Source organism: Heterocephalus glaber, unplaced genomic scaffold (assembly GCF_053883595.1).
Source record: "Heterocephalus glaber isolate CG9 unplaced genomic scaffold, H.glaber_assembly_v1.0 deba00000943, whole genome shotgun sequence".
In the NCBI taxonomy this organism is placed as follows: Eukaryota; Metazoa; Chordata; class Mammalia; order Rodentia; family Bathyergidae; genus Heterocephalus; species Heterocephalus glaber.
Window position 1 is genome coordinate 11,387,749 of NW_028258175.1, and position 9,751 is coordinate 11,397,499.

Consider the following 9,751-nt stretch of genomic DNA (forward strand, 5'->3'; position numbering starts at 1 on the left):
TGAAACACATGGTTTCATTTGTTTTTCAATAAGCTCTGTGATTATTCCCATAATATATATGAGTAAAGTGGTTTGTAAAGGCCATGTCAAGACCCAAAGAAAGCTGAGATTCAGAGACAGTCATGTACGACCACAGAACTCAAGCTCTTTTTTAACAGCATGATACACAAGATGGTAAAGTCCTGACCTGAGGAACTAGTGACTGAAGAGGTGAATGGAGGAATCATCTGCCAGCCTCAGTTACTCTTCTGGATCAAGAGGCAAGACAATGTTCATGGTCATTCAGAATTTTCCAGTTGACCATACCAATCATGCGCAAGTCACTCACTGTCCTTATCTCAGTAATAATCTATTTGGGGACTAACTTCCAAATGTCTGAGGAAGGGGCTGACCTGTCCAACCGCACAGCACCCTCCTCTGTGCCCTCACCCCAAAGGCTTGCAGGCATCGCCAAATGGAAAGACTGAGACCAGAGGCACAGCCCCAAATAAAATGCTCCTTGTCCATGGGGAAGGAGTGGCCGTAGGAGGCTGCTGATCTCTGTGTTCTGGAGAGGCCCAAGACTCCTCCCAGCTCTCACCCATGCACACCTGACCTCTCCATCCTCCTCCTTTTCCCATCTCACCTTCTTCATTTCCGTCCTCTTTCATGGAATTGATCAGCTGTCTCAGAGTCTCAGAGAAGGACTGGCACTTCCTCCCACCTTAATTCCTTTTTTTTTTCCCAAGCCAAACTGTATCCAGCTTTAACAAAGATACTTTTCATAAACAATCATGGTATTTCAGGCAGGACATGGGCACACAATCATTAACAGTATACAACTTTCAAACTCCCTTCTTGGATGGACTACCAAAAAATCAGAAAGCCACTATAAAATCCAATGAAGTCTTCATTTGATGCTCTGAGTAGGGAAAATTTAGAGTGAGGGTTGACACTTCACATTTACCATGTTCTTTAACAACTTTTCACAAGCCGACCCTGACTTTCAGAAAATGAAATGAAAACGGCAGAATTATCAATCTGAAGATCCACAATCTAGAAAAGGAAATCATTGTTCTTGTGGGACAGCATCTCAACGTCACTGGCAAGTCCAGAATGCTTGACACACTGGTAACATCAATTTTGGGGAGTCAGGTCCCAATAGGTCTCTGGGCTTAAGGGAGTTAAGTCTATGCTGATGGCAGAGGAAAGGAGGACATAAACTGAACTGGGAGTTTTCCCATACCACAAGGCATTTGTGCCAAGGTGGCTACAGGTGTCAACATCAGGGAATCCCTCCTCCTGGGAGCCAAGAGGAAGTCTCTCAAAACTAGCAGGGAAAGGTGCTTTCCCCACATCAATCCAGCTTTGGAGATATTGTACTAGTGACATATGCTCCTTCCCCAAAAAACAACAATGAAGTGTTCTGTGTGCTAACAACATAGCTTAAAAAAAAGTAAAACAAAATTCTGCATTTTTATAAAACTTGATAAAAAATAGTATTTCAAACTATACAGTCACCAGGAGTACACAGTTATCAAAAATGCACACACTTCACTTGGCATCTCCAGCATCTTCAGCTTTTTGTGCCTGGTCTGTTTTGGCATCTCTATTTTCTGCAAGGTTATTCCCAGCCTGGCCGGCATCAGCTTTTCCCTTTTTCCCTTTGGGTACCTTCTCTCCCTTCTTTGCAGGGGCCTTTTTAGGCTTGGGCTCTGGCTTTGCAGGAGCTGGTTTAGCAGACAACCTTGCAGATCTTCTCGGTGGTTCATCCTTCACCTTGGCTTTATCACCTTTAGCATCCCCTTCAGCCTTCCTCTTGGGCATGGTGGCGGCGGCGGGACGCAGGCGCTGGACGCGAGCTGCAGCGGTGTGCGGCTTTGGTCGGTCCAGGGATCGTTCTCGCCTCTTCCTCACACTGCTCCCCCACCTTAATTCCTGACGCATCCAAATCCTTTGGCTGAAATATTTTCTAATGCTCTTCCAACATTCTGGCTAGTGAGCAAATTGTGGTTTAATTTAGCCTTCCACCCCATAGCAAATTCAAGAACTGTGTTATAGACCGATGTATTGTGTTCTCTCGATGTTTCTGTGTTGAAATCTTCTCCCTTGAGGCAATGGCCTTAGGATGTGGGGCCTTTGGGAGGAATTAGGTCATGGAAGTAGTGTCCTCATGAATGGGATTAGAACTCTTACAACAGAGACCCCAGGGAGACTTCTCACCTATGCCCACCGTGTGCAATCTGGAAGAGGGTCTCCAACAAGCCCAACCACGCTGGCAACTGAGCTCAGATTTCCGGCCTCCAAAACTGAGAAATGAGTTGCTGTTGCTTCTAAGCCACCCAGGCTGAGGTAAGTGATCATAGCAACCCTAAAGACTACGACAAACCTCTACACCTTAGTGTGTTTCAAAGAATGATGCTTAAAGAAGGGTTTTGCCGAGGCATACGAAAGCGACCCCCAACTGAAAACAAATCTAGCATGAATGCTGACATCTCTCCGCATGTTAGGGACTCCAGTCAAGGGTAGTATACCCATAGAAACAGAGAATCACACACAGGTAGAAAGAATGGAAATAGCAGGGCTGGGGTGTACATAGCTCAGTGGCAGAGCGCTTGTTTAGCATATGCAAAGCTCTGGCTTCCATCCCCAGCACCACACAAAAAAGAAGAAAATAATTATGGAAGGAGTCTCCTTCACATCCACTCCTGCCTGGCTCAAATGTCTCCTACACACGGGGCTTGTATTTTTGAAAGTCCAAATCCGATTGTGTCATGCTTCTGCTTCAAACCTCTCAATGACTTCCCATAGCATTGAGGACAAAAGCCACCACTTTGTATGGCCTGTGAGGTTCTGCATGATGGGTCCAGCTTCCTGCAGAGTCTCTTGTGTCTCTCTTCTCACTACAGAGCTAGGCACCAGGAGTCCGCATCATTTCGACGCAAGGCACAAACGCACATGTAACTGTAAAGAGGATGAGGCCAACTCTTGAGCTGTGGTATTCAGTGTGATCCACACATTGCTCATTGTCATAACTAACACCACTGGTCCCAGGGAAATGCTTCTCGGCACCCTTTGTTTTCTATATTTAAAGCAAAAGGCAACTGCATCTGAATGTCTGGAAGAATCGTCAATGGTGCCCTGATGACTGCAGAAGCAAACACTGTTCTGGAAGGGACAGAAAATCTCGGCACTGGAAACACTTCAGCAAGGTAAAATAAAATTAATTAACTTGTCACATCCTTCCTCTCTGATAAGATGAATGCAATATATTCTTACAAAATGGAGCATCGTTTGCTAGTAATGCTGAGCAACCATTTGCTTGCTTCCCTTCATGTTTTAATTCGTGGGTCCAGAGGTAACTATGAATTAGCACAGTATTTGCAGTGATCAGGCATGACAGCTGAGAAGCATTTTGGCATATTAAATGATTTGTATTACTCTGAAGTGTGCGTGTAGGTCTAGATTCCATTCATGACAAGTGTGAGGTAAAATTTCTATGCTTCATAGTGACCACTGGCTGAACTCTGAACACCAAAATCATTTAATGAATTTGAATTTAAGTTAAGACTGAAATGAATTTCGATTTTATTTAAATTATGTAGTTTGGCATCACTGGTCATTTGAGAAATGCAGATGAAAACAACACTGAGATATCACCTTACCCCACAAAGAATGGCTACTATCAAGAAATCAACCAGTAACAAATGCTGGCGGGGGTGTGGAGAGAAAGGAACCCTTCTCCATTGTTGGTGGGAGTGCAGACTGGTGCAACCACTGTGGAAATCAGTATGGAGACACCGCAAAGAACTAGGACTACAGGTCCCATTTGATCCAGCTATTGCCCTGCTGGGAAACTTCCCCAAAGAATTAAAAGAATCATACCACAGCGATATCTGTGCATCTATGTTTATAGCAGCACAGTTTGTAATAGCTAAAGCTTGGAAACAGCCCAAGTGCCCATTGACTGGAAACTGGATAAAGAAGATGTGGTCTTTTTTATAAAATGGAATACTACTCAGCCATAAAGAATGAGAAATTAGAGACATTTGTAGCTAAATGAATGCACATTGAGGCCATACTCTGAAGTGAAATAAATAGGACACATATGTGTAAATACCGAATAGTTTCTCTAGTATGAGAAACTGAAAGTGTAAATAAGGATGAAAATGATTAAAATGAATAACTGATAATTTGAAATAGGAACAGGTCCAAGGGTTTGGGGGTAGTGGGAGGGGAAGGGGAAAGGAAAAATTATGATAAAGAAAAAAATGGAATTAAAGTCTATGTAAATAGGGAAGGGTGGAGGGGGTGAAGGGCACACAGGAAATGGGAGAAAAAATAAGAGCCAAGATACATCATGCACAGGTACAAACACCCAATGATAAATGTAAATGTATTGTATACCTAAAATGTACCAATAAACTATATAAATAAAAAAATTATGTAGTTTGGGATTTGATGCTTATTAATTATTGCATTTTGCTTTTTATTTTTTTATTAAATTCTTTTATTGGTACACTGTAGGTATACAGCACAATTACATTTCTCATTGGGAACTTGTACTTTTACATGATGCATCTTGGTTCTTATTTTTTCCCCATTCCTAACCCTCCCTTCACCCCCTCCACCCTTCCCTATTTACAAAGAATTTATTTCCATTTTTTCCATTTCTCAGCATTTTTCCTTTCCCTTCTTTCCTTTCCCCTGCCCCTCCCACTACCCCTACCCCTTTGGACCTTTTCTTCCTATTTTGCATTATTGATTATTCATTCTAATCATAGGTACATTTTAGGTATACAATATAATGACATTCATCATTGGAAATTTGCACCTTTACACAGTCTCTCTTGGTTCTTATTTTTCACCCTTGCCCAGCCCTCCCTTCAACCCCTCCAGTCCTCCCTATTTACAAAGATTTTGTTCCTGTTTTGCCATTTTCTCATATTCATCCCATTCCCTTCTATCCTTTCCCCTAGCCCTCCCACTTCCTTCCCCTTTGCCCCTTTTCTTCCTATTTCACATTACCTATTATACATTTAGTCCTTATTTACACTTTCAGTTTCTCACACCAGAGAAACTATTCGGTATTTACACATGTGTGTCCTATTTATTTCACTTAAGACTATCGCCTCAATGTGCATCCACTTAGCTATAAATGTCTCTAATTTCTCATTTTTTATGGCTGAGCAGTACTCCATTTTATTAAAAAACCACGTTTTCTTTATCCAGTCTCCAGTTGATGGGCATTTGGGCTGTTTCCAAGGTTTAGCTATTAAAAACTGTGCTGCTATGAACATGGGTGCACATATATCACTGTGGTATGATTCTTTTAATTCTTTGGGGAAGATCCCCAGCAGTGGAAGAGCGGGGTCAAATGGGACTTCCAGTCCTAGTTCTTTGAGGTATCTCCATACTGATTTCCACAATGCTTGCACCAGTCTACACTCCCACCAGCAGTGGAGCAGGGTTCCTCTTTCCCCACAGCCCCACCAGCATTTGTTATTGGTTGATTTCATGATAGCAGCCATTCTTTCTGGAGTGAAGTGGAATCTCAGCGTTGTTTTCATTTGCATCTCTCAAATGACCAGTGATGTTGAACATTTTTTCATGCATTTATTTGCTATTTCTACTTCTTTGTCTGAGAAATGTCTGTTCATTTCAAATGCTCATTTTTGGATTGGGTCTTTAAATTTGGGAGGTCTGATCTTTTTAAGTTCTTTATAGATGCAAGATAGTAGACCTCTGTCTGAGAAAGAGCAGGTGAAGATTTTTTCCCATATTGTGGGTTGTCTCTTCACACTGCTGGTGGTTTCTCTTGCTGTGCAGAAGCCTTTTAATAAGAAAAGATCCCACTTGTTGATTGTTTGTGCTAGTTCACAGGCAACTGAGGTTTTGTTCATAAAATCTTTTCCTACACCAATGTCTTCAAGGGTTCTACCAAACCTCTGTTCCAACTGGTTCAGAGTTTCTATTTTAATATTTAGATCTTTAATCCATTTTGATTTTAGCGTAGTGCATGGTGAAAGATATAGGTCTAGTTTTAATCTTTGGCAAGTTGAAACCCAATTTTTCCAGCACCATTTATTAAAGAGGCTAGCTTTCCTCCAGTGAGGGTGTTTGGCTCCTTTGTCGAAGATGAGATGGCTGAGTGTGTCTGGAGATGTTTCTGCATCTTCTAATCTGTTCCACTGGTCCTCAGGTCTGTTTCTTTGCCAGTACCATGCTGTTTTTATCACAGTAGTTTTGTAGTATCATTGCAGGTTGGGGATTGTGATACCCCCTGCCATGTCTCTGTTACCTAGAATTGCTTTTGATACTCTGGGTCTCTTTTTGTTCCAAATGAATTTTTGGATTGTTTTCTCAAGGTCCATGAAGTATGCTGCTGGGATCTCAATTGGAATTGCATTAAATCTATACAGCAGTTTTGGAAGTATGGCCATTTTCACTACATTAATCCTTCCTACCCAGGAGCAGGGGATGTCTTTCCATTTTCTGATATCATCTTCAATCTCTCTTTTCAGAGTGCCATAGTTTTCAGAGAAGAGGTCTTTGATTTCTTTCGTTAGGTTGATTCCTAGGTATTTCAGTTTTTTGGATGCTATTGTGAAAGGAGTTATTTGCCCTATTTCTCTCTCAGTGAGTCTGTCATTGGTGTAGAGGAAAGCTATTGATTTTTGTGTGTTGACCTTGTAACCAGCTACTTGACTGAATGTGGTTATTAAGTCTAGAAGACTTTTGGTGGAGTTCTTGGGGTCTTCTATATAGAGTATCATGTCATCGGCAAATAACGACAATTTGACTTCTTCATTACCTATCTTTATTCCTTTTATTTCTTTCTCTTGTCTAATTGCTGCGGCTAATGTTTCCAGAACTATATTGAACAAGAGTGGTGATAGTGGACATCCTTGTCTTGTTCCTGATTTTAGTGGAAGGATTTCAGTTTTTGACCATTTAGTATGATATTGGCTGTTGGTTTTTCATAGATGGCTTCTATCAGTTTGAGGTAGAGACCATCTATTTCAATTTTTTGTAGGGTTTTTATCATAAATGCATGTTGGATTTTGTCAAATGCTTTTTCTGCATCTATGGAGATAATCATATGGTTTTTGTCCTTGGCTCTATTGATATAGTGTATTACATTAATTGATTTTCGTATATTGAACCATCCCTGCATCCCTGGGATGAATCCCACTTGATCAGGGTGTATGATCTTCTTGATGATCTTCTGCATTCTGTTTGCCAGTATCTCTTTAAGGATTTTTGCATCTGTGTTCATTAGTGAGATTGGCCTATAGTTCTCTTTTTCAGTTGGGTCTTTCTCTGCTTTGGGGATCAAGGTGATGCTTGCTTCCAGGAATGAATTTGGGAGTATTGCTTCCCTTTCAATTTCATTGAAGAGTTTAAACAGTAGTGGCAGCAGTTCCTCTCTAAATGTCTTGTAGAATTCAGCAGTGAAGCCATCAGGGCCTGGGCTTTTCTTAGTTGATAAGTTTTTAATTACATTTTCAATTTCATTGGTTGATATTGGGTTGTTCAGAATTTTTAGGTCTTCTTCATTCAACTTTGGTAATTCATATGTATCTAGGAATCTGTCCATTTCTTCTGTGTTGTCCATCTTATTGGCGTATAGGTTCTGGAAGTAGGTATTGATGATCATCTGGATTTCTGCTGGGTCTGTTGTAATTTCACCCTTTTCATTCCTAATTGAATGGATTTGGGCCTTTTCTTTCCTTTTTCTGACAAGGTTGGCTAAGGGTTTGTCAATTTTGTTGATTCTTTCGAAGAACCAACTGTTGGCTTCATTGATTTTTTTGTATCATTCTCTTAGTCTCCATTGCATTGATTTCTCCTCTGATCTTTATAATTTCCTCCCTTGTATGAGCTCTGGGGTTGTCCTGCTCTTCTTTTTCTAGAACCTTGAGGTGCAGCATCAGGTTGTTTAATTGGGCTCGTTCTGTTTTCCTAATATGCGTATTCACTGCTATGAATTTCCCTCATAAGACTGCTTTCATTGTGTCCCATAGATTCCGATATGTTGTATTGTCATTGTCATTTAATTGAAGGAACTGTCTGATTTCTTCAATTTCCTCTGTGACCCACTGGTTATTCAGAAGTGTGTTGTTCAATTTCCATGTGTTTATGAAATTTTTTGAGTTTCTTTTGCTATGGATCTCCAATTTCATTGCACTATGGTCTGATAATATACAGGGGATAACTTCAATTCCTTTGCACTTACTTAAACATGTTCTAATGTGTGAGTATGTGGTCTATTTTGGAGAATGACCCATGTGCAGCTGAGAAGAATGTGTATTCTGATTTTGTGGGGTGGAAGACTCTGTAAACATCTGTTAAGTTCATTTGTTCAAGAGTTCAATTGAGTTCTAGTATTTCGTTACTTATTTTTTGTCTAGTTGATTTATCCATTTGTGACAGTGGGGTGTTGAGGTCCCCCACTACAATTGTATTAGTGCATATATGACTTTTCGTGTCTGTTAGTATTTGTTTTATATAGTTGGGCACACTAGTGTCTGGTGCATAGATATTTATGATTGTCATCTCTTCCTCTTGGATTGTTCCCTTTACAAGGATGTAGTGTCCTTCTTCGTCTCTCTTAATCAGTGTTGGTTTGAAATCTACTTGATCTGCAAAGAGGATAGCTACTCCTGCTTTTTTGGGGGTTCCTGTCGCATACAGTATTGTTTTCCACCCTTTAACTTTCAGTCTATGAGTTTCCTTTTGAATTAAGTGTGTTTCTTGTATGCAGCATATTGTTGGATTTTGCTTCTTGACCCATTCTGCCAGTCTATTTCTTTTGATCGGTGAACTGAGACCATTAACATTGATGGTTATAACTGAAACATATTGACTTGTCTTTGCCATGACTTTTTCTTTTTGTTGGGTTCTCCCCCTTTACATTTAATTTCTTGTCATTCCAGATGGGTTCATTCTGCTTTGCTTCCTGGGGTTGTGATCCTCAATGTCTGTTCCTGGGATATTGTGTAAAATTCTTTGGAGTGCTGATTTGGTATTCATGAAGTTCCTAAGGTGCTCTTTTTCATGAAAGTGTATTATTTCTCCATCAATTTTGAAAGATAGTTTTGCAGGGTACAATCTCAGTTGTACCCTGCAAATCTGGGTTGGAGGCTGTTTTCTTTTAGGGCTTGGAATATGTCACTCCAAGCTCTTCTTGCCTTAATGGTTTGTGTTGAGAAGTCTGCTATGATTCTGATGGGCTTTCCTTTGTATGTGACTTGTTTCTTTTCTCTAACTGCTTGTAGAACTTTGTTCTTCTGTTGAGTTTCTGGAATCTTAACAATTATATGCCTATGTGTAGATTTTTTTTGATCAAGGCTATTTGGATTCCTATATGCCTCACTTATCTGTATGTCAAGCTCTTTTCCCCTGCTTGGGAAGTTTTCTGCCATTATTTCTGTGAAGAGATTTTTTTATGTCATCTGCATTGTCTCCTGTTTCTTCATTGAGCCCAATCAGTCTTATGTTATTCTTCTTTGCATCATCTAGCAGCTGCTGGATTGATTTCTCATGTTCCCTTATAATTTTGAAGCAATTTTTCTTTTCCTGGTCACTAATTGTAATCTTATCTTCTATATCTGAAATTCTATCCTCACATTGGCTCATTCTGCTGTGTAGACTTTCAATGGAGTTTTTCATGTCCTGGAAATCTATTTGCATCTGTTTTATGGATTCCATTTTTTTCTTATGTTGGGATTCCATCATGTTGCTGAGCTCTTCTCTAGATTTATTAATC

At 40.2% G+C, this 9,751-nt stretch overlaps 1 pseudogene; it reads right to left on the minus strand.

The window, feature by feature from the left end:
• Positions 1 to 985: 985 nt before the first annotated feature.
• On the minus strand, positions 986 to 1,897 carry LOC101708695 (non-histone chromosomal protein HMG-17 pseudogene; annotated as a pseudogene).
• Between the last annotated feature and the right edge of the window lie 7,854 nt (positions 1,898 to 9,751).